Here is a 19355-nt window from a genome sequence, read left to right on the forward strand (position 1 = left end):
GCCTCCACTGTGGGAGAGCCCACCACCTCCCCAGGTAATTGGTCCCATTGTTGTCTTGCTCTAAGATTCAGGAATTTTTTCCAGAGGTTCAGCCAGAATCTGGCTTCCTGTAACTTGAGCCCATTATTCAGTGTCCTGTAGTCTAGGATGATTGAGAAGAGATCCTGGCCTCCCTCTCTGTGACAACCTTTTTCAAGGGCTTAAAGAGTGCTATCCTATCTCCCCTCAGTCTTCTCTTCCCAACAGTCCCAAGGCTAAACATGCCCAGTTCTTTCAGACTCTCCTCATAGGCCTTTGTTTCCAGTCTTCTGATCATCTTAGTTGCTCTCCTCTGAACTCTCTTCAGCTTGTCTGCATCCTCCTTAAAGTGTGGTGCCCAGAACTGGACACAGCACTCCAGATGAGGCCTAGCCAGTCCTGAGTAGAGGGGAACTAAAACAGAGGGCAGGTATTGCTTTCATTGGGCAAGAATGCGGAGTCCATACATGGCTGCAGATTCAAGCTACCATGCCCTCAAGGAAATATGCAAGCCCATAATACATAAGAGATATACAAGAACATCACTTTCACTTTGCTAGATCAGACCAACAGCCCATCTAGTCCAGCATTCTGTTTCTAGTAATAGCCAGACAGAGTCCTTTGAGAAGCTCATGGCATGAAGATAAAAACCTTCCTCTGTTGTACTGCTGTAAGCAGTAGATATTTACAGGTAGGCTGCCTCTGAAGCTCTGCTTGCCAAGACGTGGTATTTTGTTGACAAGAGGACTAGCATGGGGAAGGGCCACCCCCTGCTGTTTTTAGTTGTTGCTGTTTTGCCAGTGCTCTCCTTCAGATACTTTCTCTTTTTAAATCTTGTTTAGCGTAGCTCAGCTCATTACTACGGTCCATCACAAGAACACCGTTTAACATTGTTTAGCAATGCTGGGTTGGATCCAGCTGAAGTGCAACTAATTTCATGTGCAATCCTGTACACATGTATTTGGAAGTAAACCCCACTCAGTTCAATTGGATCCCAGTTAAGTGTGTATAGGATTGCAGCCATAGTCTGGATACAACCTATCAAAAAAAGCATCGTATTTTATGTTAAATGTTTGTATACCTCCTTAAGGGCTGGCAATATAACCCTCTCAAGGCAGTTGACGCAATAACATAATCCATAATAAATACTATGTAATCCAGAACAAAATCCCATCAAATACTCTTAAAATACAAAAGCAATATAGATAATCACAAAAATGCCATAATAACATACAATCCACATGTATCAGAGAACTCTCTGTCTGTGTGTGTGTGTGTGTGTGTGTGTGTAATCTCCTCGTTATATATAATATAGATAGCCAAGGTAAGGTGTCATCATCAACAGTGTGATAATTATTTGCATTTCTCCCTGATATTCTGTCAGTAATAACACAATGGAAACCCCTTAACAATCAAGGGGAATTTTGACTTAGAGTTTAGTTAGTTAAGGACTGCATTCCCACCCCCACCCCCCATCTGACACACACATACTAGGTATTTAATTGTCAGATGTTCTGCCCTTGATTCCCAAACACTCACCACACTTATGAATGTATGGCTTCAATGCCTTTCAAATTCTCAGCCTAAAGTGTGAAAGCTTTTCCAAGACAGAAAAGGGAGATGCATCTCGGGAGATCTGTCTGATATTCCACTTTATTACTCGATCACTTGTTGGTGCTGAACACCTTTTGATCACATCTTTCCAATATAAAGTGAGAACAATTTTTAGTAGGGAGAAGGAAGCTTTTACAGACATCTCTGCTTGACCTTCTTGGAACACATTGTATTCTTTGCATTCATAATTCTGTTCTTTGATTGTTAGCTCCCCCGAGAAACTCGTTAAAGGGATATAATAGCCCCAATAATGCTAAATACTAAATAAATCTGGTGAAAACCTATTATTTGTTCTAAATATTTTCCAGCATACCTCTTCATACTTGTGTGAGTGAGAGGTAGAGTCCATGTTCTGCTACGTATGATACACTTGGATCAGTCTTGTCATTCTTGAGACCATTATGTTTAAGCGATGTGCAGGCGCTGCTTGTTGTTCTTAGGTATATATATGAAAATATTAGGTAGTTTTCTTTCCCCAGTGGGCCATATGTCCCTTATGGTTATGTTCATTTTCTTACTGAATGAAAACTACCATGAGGCTGCTACGTATGGGATTAAAGTATTGAAAATGCAATATTTAGATTTGTGCCTTTGAAAACATATGAATTCTCCTTGTATGAACTTCCAGCACAATATCATTTGCGAGCGGAGATGGGTTAAAGAAGACGCAGACAACAAGCTTGGGTTGAAAATTGGGCCACATTTATTGAAATAGCTGCAAAGGGGCAACTAGGCCGGGCATCTAACTGTGTCAGCAGCTAGCTGGCACTTCTTGGGCGAAAACACACCCAGCCTGAGGGGTGGCGGTGGTCTCGCCATCCCTCCGGACTGCCCCTTCTGGGGGAGGTAGACCTTCCAGTGTCACCCCCAACCCAGTGCCGCACAACACCTGGGTGAGTGAGTAGGGTTGGTCTCCCAGGCAACTCTTATCCCCCCGCCGAGCCGCACAACCCGTTCGGGGGGCCTCAGGCGTCACCTGTCACCATAAGGTGCCTCTGCATGCACACCATCCCTACTTTCCTGTTTTTTGCCCGTCCTAGCTGCCACAGGAGTCACAAGCTAGAGCTTGTGAAACTCCCCCCACCTGCGCAGAAGAACTTCCCACAGGCCCCTTTGCAGATCAGACAGAAATATGTTATTCACTACATGAGACAGGCGGACACCATCCTTCCTGTAACGCTCCCTCCATGTCCACAGAATTCCCTGGCGGGTGGAGCATCCATCACCTCATTTGCATAGGCTATAAGCCATTTTTCTGTGCACTTTCGGACGTTCCCTGCTGCTGGCAACGTCATTCTGTTCCTTCCCATTGATCCATGGGAGCAGTGAGGGCTGCAATAGGCTACTTCCGGCCAGGTATGCTGGACCACCTGCATCTCAACCAAGGTCTGTTCGATAAGGTCCTCCCCTGGCTTACAGCCGAAGTCATTCCTCTCAATGTGCAGCACCTGGACCTGCGGAGGAAGATTGACAAACTTTGGTGGAACCGAGTGAGGAAGGGACTCCCACCGTATTCCACATCTGTGAAGCACTGGATCTTAATGTGATGGGGGGGCAGCAGCTGAAGTCTGAAGATGACATACAAGCCCTTCATGCAACTCCAGACATCTTAACGTGCCCATGTAAGAGCACCCATACCGGCGTACGATGAGTCTGCTGGTCTAAGGAAGAAGCACATTAGGGCAAGCAAAGCGAAAATTGTGGCAGGAATAAGCGGACAACTCGTGAACACAGGCCAGAATGCTGTGAAGCCCCGTTTTCGAAATGCCATAACATGCCTGAGAGAGAAACCTCCAGCGGCTACCATGGAAACTGCTTCAGTGTAACAACAGTGGGTTCTGAACTGTAAATTACCTAGGCCTAGCGGGGTAGAGCTAATGTAGAAACTGCCAAAATTGCCTTTATGTCTACAGTAAGCCATTGAAGTGATAAAACAGAGGCCCCTCCTCAGACCCGCGGCATTCCATACAACCCATAAGGTGCCGATGGGGCATAACCCATTGACTTATGTTTGGATGTGGGCTAGGGATGGACAAAAGGGACTTACCTTGTCCCGCAGCTTGTTTCGCGGTGGGGGGGAGGCGCTTCGGTTCTCCCCCCGAAGTTCAGGCGAGGCGGGGAGGCACCCCGCCTCGCCCGGCCAAAATTCAGGCTGGAGGGGAGGCGCCCCATCCCTCGCCAGCGAAATTCAGGCCGAGGAGGAGCACCCCATCTCCCCGGCCGCAAAAAAAAAAGTAAAAAGAAACCCAAAACACACACCCGTGATAGGCTACGTAACGATTTGCATAGCCTATCACGGCTAGATTTCCAAAGTCAGCCGTGACAGGCTACGTAAATCGTCATGTAGCCTATTACGGGTGACTTTGGAAAAAAAAAAAAAAGCACGTATGCAAATGGCCGCGCCCATGGAGCGCCGCCATTTGCGTTCCTTATTTTGGCACGTCTAGTCTATGTAAAGATTTACATAGACTACGGCAAAAATAAGGGCAATGCAAATAGCGTTGCCCTTATTTTCGCCGTAGTCTACGTAAATCTTTACGTAGACTACCCCTGTCCAAATAAGGAATGCAAATGGCTGCGCCCATGGGGCGCCGCCATTTGCGTACGCGCTTTTTTTTTTCCAAAGTCACCCGTGATAGGCTACGTGACGATTTACGTAGCCTATCACGGCTGACTTTGGAAATCTATCTGTGATAGGCTACGTAAATCATCACGTAGCCTACCATGGGTGTTTTTTTTTTTTTAACTGTACTTTTTTATTTTGTAATGGCGGCGGCGGCGGCAACTGGTCGGGAGAACGGCCGCTGCCCCCGCCCCTGCCGAACCGCCGCTGGGACCCGCCGCCGAGAGGGACATTCGCCGAAGGTAAGTCCCATCCTGGGGGGGGCGGAGGGCCGGCGGAGAATTTCCCCAACACTTTCGGGGGGCTGAATGCGTCAGCACTCAGCCTCCTGAAGATTCGTGGAGAAATTCTCCGCCATCCCTAACGTGGGCCACTGCCGTGCCCTTGCCATACTGACCAGTTTGATCACCAAATATGTAAATGGGTTACATTGGGCCAGACCTGTACTTTGAAGCATATCAAGGCCCTCCGGGACAAGTCGGCCTTGGGAGCCCAGACCAACCCTGAATTCCTAAGGGGGATTTGAAGAAGGCCGTTAAGGCTGCTACGTGGAACAGGGAAACGTCTTGCTGGAAGGCTTAATTGGAGGGCCGTTCCCCCAGAGCCCAAAAGGGGTATCCAGAGAGAGAGGGTGGCTAATTTATTAAAGCAGGCAACATCTGTGCCCAACCCTATGTTGTATGCTGAACCCAAACATCAGACATGGAGTCAGTGCATCCCACCATTGTGGGCCGGAAGGCTAAATGGCCAATTTGCGACTTATGGTCCCAGATAGTCTGTTGTTCCTTAAGGAGGCGCAAAATTGCAGCCCATGATCTATAGGTAAGGGCCATGAATCCTCTCACTGAAGCTTTGCCTAATGCGCGGCACACCCTACCTGCTCTGTCGCAGGCGGCTCCTGTACAGAGAGCCATGGAATGCAGGATGGGATCTGAGAATGGAGCACCCACCGGGCTAAGGCCCGGAAGTTGTTGACCTAATTTCATGACAAAGCATCGACAATTGGGTTTGTCTAACCCGGCACATGGTGGACCCAGAACCGGCTGTTGTAACACTGACACTGGAGTGCGAACAGACTGACACATGACGTGACCCTCCGATTTCAGAAGGACGGAGAGTGAATAACGTGGTCACGTTGTCATACCAAAGGGGGGGGGGTTACTGACTTGGCTATAAGGTCATCCAAAATGCGCTTGGAGGCGACAGCCACAACTCTACAGGCCACTACCCACTGCACGATCGGACCTGCCCTAAGAGTCTGAAACCCCCTGGAGTAGCGGCAGAACCACGTGAATCTGTAGTCCGGCTTTTAAGAGTGGCTCACACCTCCGTAAGGAGGTGCCATTAAAGCCCTACCAAGTTGAAGCCATGCCCATGGATTCGTGCGCACAGAGGAAATGACCCTGGTTCAATGGTGCAGAAGCTGCAGTCCTTGCACTGCCCAAACTGAGCCGGCGCGAAAAGGCACGGTCAGGGGCCGCTACCCTAACTGTGAAAAGAAGATGCCCTACAATATCTTGCATGGCCCACCAAAGGAAAAGCCCAGGAAGATCTATAACTGCTTGAAGCTGTGCTCAAATGACCTAAAAGTTGTCCTGAGGGAGGTGAGAATAATGCCTAAGGGTATCAAATTGGCTTCACTAAATGTTGATGTGGGAAACAGGCCCACAGCCTTTGTGAGCTAAGGGACACCGAGGTAACAGGAATAAAATTGATCAGATAAGGTGTGTTACTCTGCACGCTGTGGATACAGTTAGTGAGGAAGAGGCGGCCTGTGACAAATCGGTTTTGTGGGATCGGTTCCAGCTTCTTCCTCCTGATGAAGTGGACAAGGTGCTTTCATCTGTACGGCCAACCACCTGCTTACTTGATCCTTGCCCATCTTGGCTCATTATGGGCTGCAGAGAGAGACTGGGTGAGGGGATCAGGGCGGTCGTGAACACCTCCCTTGAGGAGGGAGTGATGCCATCAGCCCTCAAGGAGTCAGTGATAAGACCGCTCTTAAAGAAGCCCTCCTTGGATCCTCAAGTTTTGAACAACTTTCGCCCAGTCTCAAATCTGCCATTTTTGGGCAAGGTGATTGAGCGGGTGGTGGCGGTGCAGTTGAAGGCACACTTGGAAGAAACTGATTATCTAGACCCATTTCAGTTGGGCTTCAGGCTTGGGCATGGGACAGAAACGGCCTTGGTCACCTTGGTAGATGATATGAGGAGAACTCTGGATAGGGGTGAATGCTCCTTCCTTGTTCTCCTCGACCTCTCAGCGGCTTTTGATACCGTTGACCACGGTATCCTCCTGGACCGCCTGGAGGGGTTGGGCATTGGAGACACCATATTGTGGTGGTTCCGGTCCTTCCTCTCCGGCAGGTACCAGAGGGTAGCTCTGGGAGAGGAAGTTTCGGACCCGTGGCCACTTACTTGTGGGGTGCCACAGGGTTCCATCCTCTCCCTGATGCTATTTAACATCTATGTGAAGCCGCTGGGGGCTATCATCAGGAGGTTTGGGGTGCAGTGTCATCAATATTTGGATGACACACAGCTCTACCTCTCATTCAAATCTTCACCAAGGTTGGCTGTAGAATCCCTGTCCAAATGTCTGGAGACGGTGAGTGGCTGGATGGGGAGGAATAAGCTGAAGCTGAACGCTGACAAGACCAAGGTACTTTTGGTGGGAGACAAGAGGAGGTTGGGGGATGTTGACCTGGTGTTGAATGGGGTACGGCTACCCTTGAAAGACCAGGTCCGCAGCCTGGGGGTCATTTTGGACTCCCAGCTGTCCATGGAGGCTCAGGTGTCAGCTGTGAGCCGGACAGTGCTGTATCAACTCCATCTGATACGGCAGCTGCGCCCCTTCCTTTCCGACCATCTGCTCCCATCAGTAGTACATGCCCTGGTCTCCTCTCGTTTAGACTATTGTAATGCGCTCTATGTGGGGTTACCCTTGAAGATGGTTCGGAAACTGCAGCTGGTACAGAACGCGGTGGCTCGCCTGATTAAAGGCAGCCGCCGGCGAGATCACATCACTCCAGTGCTGAAGGAGTTGCACTGGTTACCAGTTGTTTTCCAGGCCAAATTCAAGGTGTTGGTTTTGACCTTTAAAACCCTATATTTTTCCAGCCCAGCCTATCTTAAGGAGCGCCTCCAGCAGCACCAGACAGGCCGCTTAACAAGATCAGCCTCGGATGGCCTTCTGTCTGTCCCATCAGCCAGGACAGCTAGACTGGTGGGGACGAGGGAGAGGGCCTTTTCTGTGGTGGCCCCCATTCTGTGGATCTCCCTCCCTAGGGAACTCCACCATGCCCCCTCTTTAATGAGCTTCCGCCGTACATTAAAAACGTGGTTGTTCAGGCAGGCATTTGGGGTGGGTTAGGGTATTTTAGAAAATGTTTTTATTGTAGAATTTTATTGTTTTAAACTGTTTTGTTGTATGTTGTGCATCGCCCAGAGTGGCTGAGTGACCAGCCAGATGGGCGATTAATAAATTTAATAATAATAATAATAATAACAGGAAGGGGAAGCAATACAAGCATTAGGTCAGAACATTGACCAATGTCTTTGGACTCCATGTAGCATCTGCCCACCAGGGACCCGTGGCTGGGTCCCCAAACCAAGACCACTGCCACGTCGACGAGGTGTATTGCACTGAACACAGATGATCAGGGATCTCGTGATTAACAGGCTGGCCCTCCGAGAACAGAGGTTACAAACCAGGATAAACTCCCTAGAGGATTTCCTGGGCACCATTTCGAGAAGGGATATCCCTAGAGTAGATAACGGGGTGTGGAAGAAAGGGGGGGGGCTACAATCCTTCTGCCAGTACTGCCTTGTTAACTTCTCAGGAACCTGTCGACGCCTAGCAAGGAGAAATATTGCTTACGAGGTAAGGATGGCAAATGTTGATGTAGAAAAAAGGGGGAGGGGTCCTGGAACCTAGCATAAAACCGTGTTCCAAGTTAAAACGCGACCCCCCTTTTGGGGTAGCGTCTTAAAGCCGGAGTAGCGGCTCAACCTAACCGGGCATGGGCCCACAGAGCTTCCTACTGCCTTGACCTTTACAAGGGGGGGACCTATCATCCCCAGGCATTGGGCAAGAGGTGGACGAGTACTGACTGCTACCAGGGAGCACTCATGATGGAAACAGCATGTGTTCTGGTAGTATGCGCCCTTGGGGCTGTATTCCCAGTACAGACAGCGGTGCTGAAGCCGGGACCCGCCATAGCCCGAGGGCTAATGCGGGAGACAGACTAGTGAATGTGGCCACTGCCCGATCTGTCGCTGAACAGGCCAGGAAGGAGTCAAAATTGGAGCGAAAGGTCCTGGTCCAACAGGTCCCTGCGCAGAGAAGGGTAAATGGCATCCCTCCTGCGAAAGGCTTTGACACAAGCCAGGCACACACCTCCTCAGGTGAAAGCCATTAGGAGAAAGAGTAGCCCTGGTGGCATCACAACTTGCCAGATTAGCGTAGGGACCTAATATGCCACTTCCGTGGATGCCCAAGTGGGCGGGGGCAGGGTGAGAGATACTAAATTACTCCTGCATAACCCTGTAAGATGCTGTGTTAAGCGGCTGGGGGTACTGTGGGGTGTGACTGACGGAGATGCAGGTGGCCCGGGCGTCATATAGGGAGATGACATTGGGAGGGACAGCCGCCCCAGGGAGGTAAGCTAAGGCCACAACCCACGGCCTTGCACGTTGCCCATCTGGACAAGTGGGGTGAGGTGCAGTCATCTCACCCATATCCAGGTCGGCTGCATCTGGGTCCCCGGGAGCAAGGGAGACGATGCCGCTTGCAATGCTCTGGACGGAGATGCCCCAGGAGGGCGAACCGCCCCAGCTGTGGAGTGTCACCTGGGCGAAACCCCAAGGAAGGAGATGGGGCTTCAACAGCATCCAGATGAGCTGCACCCAGTTCCGATCCTTGACTGGAAAATTGGATGTTGATGCTTGGACACTTGGGAAGAGGAGGCTGCAGAAGGGAGGAGCTCAACCATGGGCAGTGAGCCATCCAGAAGAGCTAATGAAGAGGAAGTGGAGGCTTCAACAGCATCCAGATGAGCTGAAATAGAAAGTATTAGTGAGCGCTGGGTCTGGTGTCGTGTTTGCTTGGGCTGGACCGCCGAGGGTTTCTATGGCCTGGCCGGGGGAGGGGGAGAGATCTCCGAGGAACACTCATCGGCTTCCAAGGAACAAGAATTGATGCCAGTACCGGGTCTGCTTCCTCATCAGACAGTTCTGACTCAGAATCGGGCCTTGGCAGCGGTCTCTTGGGGAGGGGAGGCGGAGCCCTACCCTTCCCATTCCAATTACCTTGGCCTTTCTTGGGGGGCATGTAGAAAGTGGGTTAAGCTTAGGCACCGTGTTGGCGAGAAAGAGGCAAGGGCCCAGGTGCTCGGACCCAGTCCAACACGCCAACCAGCACCCCAAGAAATTAATGCAGCAGGAGGCTATGCGCTGGGTTCCGAGGGCAACGGCAACACCCCCAGGCCTCGAGATCCGTGGACCTGAGATCAAGTCAAGGCCGAGAGTTCTGGATGGAAGTGGGGAGCACATCCAGATATGAGGGCCACACTCCATGGCCGATAACGGCTAAAGAGGTGAATGGTGCGGAGGGGGGGGGGGATTGTTGCCTGATGCAGGAACCGGCGCCCACCAGGTGCGGGAAGGGCCTACGGCCACGGGAACCGGGCCTGAACACGGGCACTGGCTTTCCTTCCCTCTTCCCCCCCTTTTTTCTTTCTTTACTTTTAATCTGTTTATTTATTTATTTATTTATTTTTAATCTGTTCATTCATTTATTTATTTTTAATCTATTCATTCATTCATTCATTCATTCATTTAATTTATTATTATTATTATTATTTATTATAATTTTTTTTTGGTGTGTGCATGTGTGTGTGTTTTGCTTTGCTGGGGGGGGGGTGCGCACGCTGCCACCACGAGTGCTCTGCGCTCCCAGAAAGCAGCGAGAGCTGGCAATCAAGGGGGGCGGGCAGGCACACCGCCAACATCACAGCAGCCTCGCAGGCGGGAAAACGCCGGCAGCAACCAGCGCGGCAGCCGAGCGCGCATCTCCACCACAAAGGCCGGCACTCCCGGCAGCACGGCAATCCGCGGCCCGGAGGGGCGGCGCAGCAGCATGCATGCCCCGCCATGAGCGAGGCAATCCCGGGGCCGCGACACCATAGGCACACCACGACCACCAGAGGAAGATGTGGGGGGGCGCGCAGGGGGGCAGGCGTGCCGCTGCCGCAAGCACCGCCGCACCCACCGGGGAGGCCGATACAGGCAACGCTCCAGATGCGCATCGCCGGCGCGGTCCGATGGCACCCCGGGAGCGCGGCGGCATTCGCACGCCGCGACCACCAGAGGACGAGGTGGAACCAGGGGATGGGCGCGCCCCAGCCAAAAACGCCGGCGCCCCCACAGGGGAGCAGGACAGAGGCACCGCAAATGGGAGCCATAGCAACCCCGGGGGCGCGGCAGCGTGGCACAACGCGACCACTGGGGAGGTATAACGGGGGAGCAGACACGCCGCAGCCGCAAGCGCCGGCGCCCCCGGGGGGGGAGCCGGACAACAGGTGCTGCTTCCAGGCGCACACCGCCGGCACAGCCACCGGGCCTCACACCGACGCGGCAAGAGGCGGTCAAGGAGGGGGCGGCGCCCGAGCACGAGCGCCCAAGCACCATGCGCCAGAAACCCGGAGCCGGGTAGGTGCGCAAAAAAAGGGGGGTGGGCGAGCTACCCACGCAAGCCCCGGGGCCCACAAGGGACCGCAAACCACCGGTGGCGACAGGCGTCGAGACACTCCTGCCAGCAGGGCAGGCGCCAGGCATGAGGCAGCCACGCTGGAGCGCGGGCGCCCCGCAGCGAGCACCAGCAATGCTGGAGCCGAGGCAAGCGTCGACGTGCAGCAGTTTAGGCGCGCTGATTGCACACGGAGTCCGGAGGCTGCATTGACGATGAAGCCGGTCTCCAGCAGGTAGGTGTCCTTTATTCGTTTCAAGGCAGAGCTGTCGTTCTCTACAGCTGCGTTGAGCCAGAGAGCTGAGATTGGGAGGGGGAGCTGAGTTTAAGGCAGTTCAGCCTGCCCCTCCCTGCCTGGTGGTGCCACTGGAGTGCACCAATCAGAGGCCCTTACGTCTTGTCACCCCACCCGCCCACAATGCCCCCCCCTTTCAGCCAGACAAACTGGCCCCGGGGTGAGGGCATTTGTGTCTACTCAAAAGCAGGTCCCATTATGTTCTGTGGGGCTTACTTAAGGGAAACTGGATATAAGATTGCAACCCTAATTATTTCTATGGAAATGGTGAACGCAGGAAAATATTACTGCTGTGCTGAATCCTGCCCCCGTTTTTCAGGATTTTTTTTTCTCTTCCTGCAAAAGAGGCAGTGTTTTTTCTGCCTTTTTCTCAGGGAAAGGGAGAATTTCAGAGAATCTTCTCCTTGGGGACAGGGACATTTCCACATGTCTTTATAAGTGTAGGCAATCCTTGAGGGGTCTCCTTTCTATTTTTTTAAAAAACACCCCCTGCACTTGTAGGAGCCCAGGACTGTTCTCCAGCCTGGCAGTTATGTTGAACTCTCAAACATAAACAGTTATGTTTGAACCGCGGGTTGGCCCAGCTGGCGGCTTTGCGGCCTGGCCACTCTGCGGAGCCGGCCAGGCAGGATTCCGGGGGGGAGGAACAGATCGCCTCCCCCCCCGTCGAGGATTCCGGAGGGAGGAACGGATCACCTCCCTCCATCTGCAGAACCCAGTGAAGCCAGGTAAGCAGGGTTTCGTACACCCCTAGACAAGGGGAAGTCTTCATATGAGTCAGGGATACCTCAATATCTGCTCCACCACTGTCCTCTATATCAAGATATCTCCATGTTATCGATAATACATGAATCAATGCAGCCTGTGAGAATATTGTCCTAGAGATCTCTTCAGGGCTTCCTTCACTTCATAGTTCCTTAGGGCACAAACAATGTGATTTAGCATGGGTATGAGGACCCTATAGAACATACAAAACAAATTTTGACTAGAACTTGGACTTGGGCCTTAGATATACAAGGATCCCACTTCCACAGAACATTGTCACCACAATGAGATGAGATGAGCAAGTAGAAAGGCTTTGTGTCTAGCCTATGCTGATGATATCCTGATGATGGTGGTAACGATACGGATATAGGAGATCAGGATGAGCACAAAAGGTAATGTGAGGAACAGGAATGTACAGGCAGTGGTTAGCATTTCAATGAGCTAAGTATTAGCACAGGCTAAACTTCAGGACTGGAGGTGCATGACAGAAGAAGGGAATGATCTCTTTTGGACTGCAAAAGGGAAGGCTGAAGATCCAGGCTGGCTGCAACAATGAGACAGGAACACTAATCACCCAAACCCCACCCACCAACACGTGACAGAAGCTCTTGATCATGACAGTGGCATAGTGAAGGGGGTTACAGATGGCAACATAGTGGTCACAAGACATGGCAGCTAAAAATAAACACTCACCACATCCAAAGTAGAAGAAGCAAAACATTTGAATGACACAGACGACATACGCAATATTTTATCCTTTACCAATAGATGGATCTCAATCAAGGATGAGTTCCTCAGGAAGAAGTACATGGGGGGACTGAAGGGCTGAGTCTATCATGACAATGACAATGATGAAGGTGTTCCAAGTCACTGTCACAATGTACATCACCAGGACTAGAGGGAACAGAAGCAACTCTAACCCGGCATGCTACAAAACCCAACTAGGAAGAATTCCATCTGAGCTGTTTGGTTTCTCTCCACCATTTCTTCCAGGTTGGTTTGGGGGATTATACACTGAGGGGAAAGAGGCAAGTCTTTAAAAAGTTCTGAGACTTTAATGGGTCCCTAATCAATTTTGAACCCACTCCAGTCAACTGAAATAGTAAGGGTTGTATCCAGATACAGATTATGCTGGACAGCCTCCTCATCCTTCCTATGGTAGCCCCTCCAGCCACCTGAAATGGTTACACAGAGTCACAGGAGATGCTACTGAATGGGGTGAGCTCAACAATACAGTAAATCCTTTAACCATCGTATGAACTATATTGCAATGAGTTAAACATGTGTAAGATTCTACTTACAGAGGGATCTTATGCATGTTTAACTCAGATGTCTAAATTATGTTATCCTGATTCCTGAGGCCCATATAGCCACCACCAGGACCATACAGGAAGTCCTTTGCCCCCCCCCCTTTCCTGATGCACTCACACACACAAATAGAAAGGCTTCAGTCTCAGGCCTTTAATTCATTCTCAACAGGTTCATTACGGACGCCAATCGTCAAAGACTCTCAGGCTACAAAGGAATGCCTCCAGGGTATTCAAATAGGACCATCCACATTGCCTACAGTTTGAAGTTAGGCTTGTTGGCTAGAATAAGTTAGGCGGGGATGTCCCACCCTTCCAGTGATGCTTCCCTATGTTGCCTCTCACGCATCGCTAACCGGGTTGACCATCTGAGCTCTGCCCCTGACATTTCCCTCTTAGCTCTGCACTGTAGTCTATCATCTCTTAGGTCACAGCCCCCACTTTCTTCCTCCCTCTCCCCCTCATCCTGGCTTCTCATAGGGGGGGTAGGGGTGGGGGCTTCAGGCCCAGCCATCTGGTAGTTAGTAACCTGAGAAGGACGCCTACCCATATCTGAACTGGCTTGAGAAAATGCATCCCCCAGGTCTGGTTGTTCCTCTTCTGAATCTGAGCTGCTAATGATCTCCCTGCACTCAGAATCAATCCTGACAGATCCTGGCTTTCCTGTCTGTGACAACCTTTCAAGTACCTGAAGAGTGCTTTTCTTCTCAAGACTAAACATGCCCAGGTCTTTCAGTCTCTCCTCACAGGGCTTTGTTTCCAGTCCCCTGATCATCTTTGTTGTCCTCCCTGTGTTTCCCCTGTGTTTCCCAACACAAACAAATTAGTGCCTACTCAGAAGTAACTGTCATTGTGGTCAATGAGGCTTGTCCCCCTGAATGTGGGGGAGCCTCGCTTATTCTGAAAGGAGAAATGGGGGGAGAGCCTGGATGGGGTTAGCCTCTATTATTTGTTGTGTAGCCCAGCCCCTGCCAGTCAGATGACATTCACTCCAACCCCCCCACCCCACCCAGAAGTATGTTCTGTGAAGTTATTTTTATTGGTGTGATATACTTGCTCATGTAGCCCTGCGCAACGCCGGCTCCTAGAAAAATCCAGATAAGCCACCATTGACGTCTCCTTCTATCCCCTTCTGTTGTCATAGAGACACCCCCTTGGTCTTTCTCCATGGAGCTCTCAGTCTGGTATCCCACTTGAAATCAAACCCCAAACCAAAGACCTGGAGGATTAGCACAAAAGTTAATGTAAGGATCAAGATGAGCACAAAAGGTAACATGAGGAACAAGAACTGCAGGAAATGGCTCTCATTTCAATTAGGGATGTCAGAGAATTTCTCCACAAACCTCGGGGAGGCCGAATGCCAGCACACTTGGCCCCCCGAAATCGGTGGCGAAACGGTCTGCCCCCCCAACCCCCGGGACAGGACTTACCTTCAGCAAATCTTCCTGGCGGCGGTGGCTCCGGCAGAGGCCCTGGCGGCGGTGCGGCAGCGGCGGCTGCGGCGGCCAGTCTTCCGACCGGCTGCCGCCGCTGCCATTTCCAAGTTTAAAAAAAAAAAAAAAACATGATAGGCTATGTAAAGATTTACGTAGCCTATCACGGCTAAATTTTAAAAAACACCGTGATAGGCTACGTAAATGTTTACGTAGCCTATCACGGCTGAGTAAAAAAAAACCCACAAAAAATGCGCGTACGCAAATGGCAGCACCCATGGGCGCCGCCATTTGCATTCCTTATTTTGGCATGTCTAGTCTGTCTGTCTGTCTATCTATCTATCTATCTATCTATCTATCTATCTATCTATCTATCTATTTATTTCATTTCTATACTGCCCAATAGCCGAAGCTCTGTGGGCGGTTCACAAAAATTAAAACCAAACAACACACAATGAAACAATTTAAAATGTATACAACATTAAAACCACAATATAACAATACAACCACAATAAAACCTAGCAGCAGTGCAGAAGTTTAAAATACAGATTTAAAACAGCAAAGATAAAAAATTTAGAAAGCTAAAATGCTAAATTGCCTGGGAAAATAAAAAGGTCTTCACCTGGCGCCGAAAGGAATACAATGTAGGTGCCAGGCGAACCTCACCAGGGAGCTCATTCCAGAGCTGGGGTGCCACAGCAGAAAAAGCCCTCCTCCTAGTAGCCACCCGCCTCACTTCCTTTGGCAGGGGCTCATGGAGAAGGGCTGCTGACGATGATCTTAAGGTCCGGGCAGGCACATATGGGAGGAGGCGATCCTTCAGGTAACCTGGCCCCAAGCTGTTAAGGGCGTTGAATGTTAATACCAGCACTTTGAATCGGGCCTGGAAATGGACTGGCAGCCAGTGCAGCTGGAAAAGTACTGGCGTAATATGAGCTCGCAGGCCAGTCCTTGTTAACAATCTTGCTGCCCTGTTTTGGACCAGCTGAAGTTTCCGGACCATTTTCAAAGGCAGCCCCACGTATAACGCATTGCAGTAATCCAGACGAGAAGTTATCAGAGCATGGATAACTGTAGCTAGGCTATCTCTGTCCAGATAAGGGCATAGTTGGTATACCAGCCTAAGCTGATAAAAAGTGCTCTGTACCACTGAATTCACCTGTGCCTCAAGTGACAGTTCTGGATCCAAGAGCACCCCAAACTATGAACGTGATCTTTTAGGGGGAGGGCAACCCCTTCCAGAACAGGTTGAATATCACCTAGTCGGGCAGACGAACCACCCACTAACAGGACCTCCGTCTTGTCTGGATTGAGTTTCAGTTTATCGACCCTCATCCAGTCCATTACCGTGCCCAGGCACTGATTCAGAACAGCCACTGCCTCACCTGGATTTGATGAGAAAGAGAGGTAGAGCTGGGTGTCATCCGCATATTGATGGCACCTCAGCCCACACCTCCGGATAACCTCCCCCAGCGGTTTCATGTAGATGTTAAACAGCATGGGGGATAAAATAGAGCCCTGTGGAACCCCATGGCACAATTGCCATGGCACAGCGCAATAATCCCCCAGCACCACCTTCTGGAATCGGCCATCCAAGTCGGAGCAGAACCACTGTAGTGCAGTGCCTCCAACTCCTAACCCAGACAACCTATCCAGAAGGATACCATGGTTGATGGTATCGAAAGCCATTGAGAGGTCCAGGAGAATCAACAGGGTCGCACTCCCCCTGTCCCTCTCCCGGCAGAGGTCATGCCACAGGGCGACCAAGGCAGTTTCCGTTCCAAAGCCAGGCCTGAAGCCCAATTGAAATGGATCGAGATAATCCATTTCATTCAACAGTGCCTGGAGCTGTCCTACAACCACCCGCTCAAGCACCTTGCCCAGGAAGGGGATGTTGGCCACTGGCCTATAATTGTTAACATCTTCCAGGTCCAGGTTAGGCTTTTTCAGGAGTGGTCTAATTACCACCTCTTTTAAAGTTGCAGGCACCACTCCCTCTCTCAAGGAAGAATTTACAACTTCCTGGATCCAGCCAGACATCCCCTCCTTGTTCGATTTAATAAGCCATGAAGGGCAAGGGTAAAGCACGCAAGTGGTCGATCGGACTTGGCCAAGCACCTTGTCCGCATCCTCAGGCCTCAGTAACTGAAACTCATCCAATAAAACTGGACCAGACGGTGCTATGAACGCCTCTACCAATGGAACTGCATTAATGGTGGTGTGCAATTCATGATGAATCTGAGCAACTTTATCCTCAACGTGCCGGGCAAACTCATCACAGCATGCTACCGAGGGTTCCATCGTCTCTCTCCCTGGACCAGAATGTAACAGGCCGTGAACCACTCGGAAAACCTCTGCTGGACGACACTGAGAAGATGCAATGCTGGTGGAAAACAACTGTCTCTTTGCCACCCTCACTGCCACAGAGTAGGCTTGATAGTGGGCTCTTACCTGTGTTTGGTCAGACTCAGCACGAGTTTTCCTCCACCTGCGTTCTAACCTTCTCCCCTCTTGCTTCATTGCCCTCAGCTCAGGTGTATACCAAGGAGCTGGCCGGGCTCTGCTCAGAGGGAGAGGGCACTTGGGCGCGATCGTGTCAACCGCCCAAGTCATCTCTGCATTCCACAGAGCGACCTGGGCTTCGACAGGAGCACCAGCCATACCAGCAGGAAAATCCCCCAGGGCCCTCTGGAATCCATTGGAATCCATCAATCTCCGGGGGTTGACCATTTTAATAGGTCCCCCACCCTTGCAGATGGGGAAGGCTGCCAGGAGTCTAAACCTCAGCAGGACGTGATCTGACCATGACAAAGGGACAGATGTTAATTCTTCCACTTTCAGATCACCATCCTCCTGCCCAGTCGAGAAAACCAGATCAAGTGTGTGTCCTTTTATATGTGTTGGGCTGATGACATGTTGGGACAGCCCCATGGTTGTCATGGCAGCCATGAAGTCCTGAGCTGCCCCGGATACAGCAGCCTCGGCATGGAAGTTGAGATCCCCCAGGACCATCATCCTAGGGGTCCTCAACACCAAGTCCGAGACCACCTCCTTCAACTCAGGCAGGGAGTCTGATGGGCAGCGGGGTGGGCGGTACACCAACAGAATCCCTAATCTGTCCCGGGTACCCAACACAAGGTACAAACACTCAAGATCTGCACTCGAATGAACAGGAAGCCTGGAGAGGGAAATTGAATTCCTATAGTCCACGGCAACTCCCCCTCCCCGACCCTCAAGTCGCTATGCTACGCTATTTGCGTTCCCCTTATTTTCGCCATAGCCTATGTAAATGTTTACGTAGACTAAGACGTGCCAAAATAAAGAATGCAAATGGCGGTGCCCATGGGCGCTGCCATTTGCATACGCGCGTGTTTTTGGTTTTTTTTTTATTAAGCCGTGATAGGCTACGTAAACATTTATGTAGCCTATCACGGCTGGCTGCAGGGATACAAACGGTGGCAGCTATGGCTGCCGCCATTTGTGTCTCTGCTAGCCAGCGGCCGGATGTCCAGCCGCTGGCGGAGTCGGCCGGCGGCTCCGCAGAATACTTGCGGAGTGGAGCCGGCCGGCCAGGATTCGGGGGGGGGATGGAGCACCTCCCCCCCGGCCAGGATTTCGGGGTGAGGGACGGATCGCCTCCCCCCCAGCATCAGCATAGTCAGCGAACAGGTAAGTGACTTTCGTACATCCCTAATTTCAATGAGGTAAGCATCAGCACAGACTAAACGTCAGTACTGGAGGCAGGGATGTACGAAAGTGACTTACCTTTTCGCAGATTCTGTTCATGGTGGGCAAGGAGGCATTCCATCCCTCCCCAGGGAATCCTCGATGGGGGGGAGGTGATCTGGTCCTCGATGGCCGACTGTGCTCCGTGGCGGCTTCGCAGAGCAGCCAGCCAGGCCCAGGCCAGGGTCATCCGCAGCTGGATTTCTGGCCGCGGAGGGCTCTGGGTAACAACAACAACAAAAACGCGTATGCAAATGGCGGCGGCTACGGCCCCTGCCATTTGCGTTCCTTATTTTTCGCTGTCTTAGTCTACATCAATATTTACGTAGACTAAGACAAAGAAAAGAAAGGGGAATGCAAATAGCGTAGTGGGCGCTATTTGTGTTCCCCTTTCTTTTCTTCATCTTAGTCTACGTAAATATTGACATAGACTAAGATGGCAAAAAATAAGGAATACAAATGGCGGCGGCCGTAGCCACCACCATTTGTGTACATGTTTTGTTTTTTTAAAAAACCCAGACATGATTACGTAGCCTATCACATCAATGGGGGGGGGAGACACAGACTGCAAATGGTGGCGGCGGCAGCCGTTTGGATGACCAGCTGCCGCCGCCGCTGCTGCCTCCAAGGCTGCCGCTGGAGCCGCCGCCATCTGGAACATCCGCCCCAGGTAAGTCTCGTCCCGGGGGGGATCCGCGAGGGGTGGGGGGGTGGCAGGCCTTTCCGCGATGGATTTCGGGGGGCCGAATGCACTGGCATTCGGCCTCACCGAGATCCGTCGCGGAATTCTCTGACATCCCTAACTGGAGGTGCATGACAGAAGAAGGGAT

Source organism: Heloderma suspectum, chromosome 6, assembly GCF_057233095.1.
Source record: "Heloderma suspectum isolate Gila_16-S chromosome 6, 16-S_ref, whole genome shotgun sequence".
NCBI lineage: Eukaryota > Metazoa > Chordata > Lepidosauria > Squamata > Helodermatidae > Heloderma > Heloderma suspectum.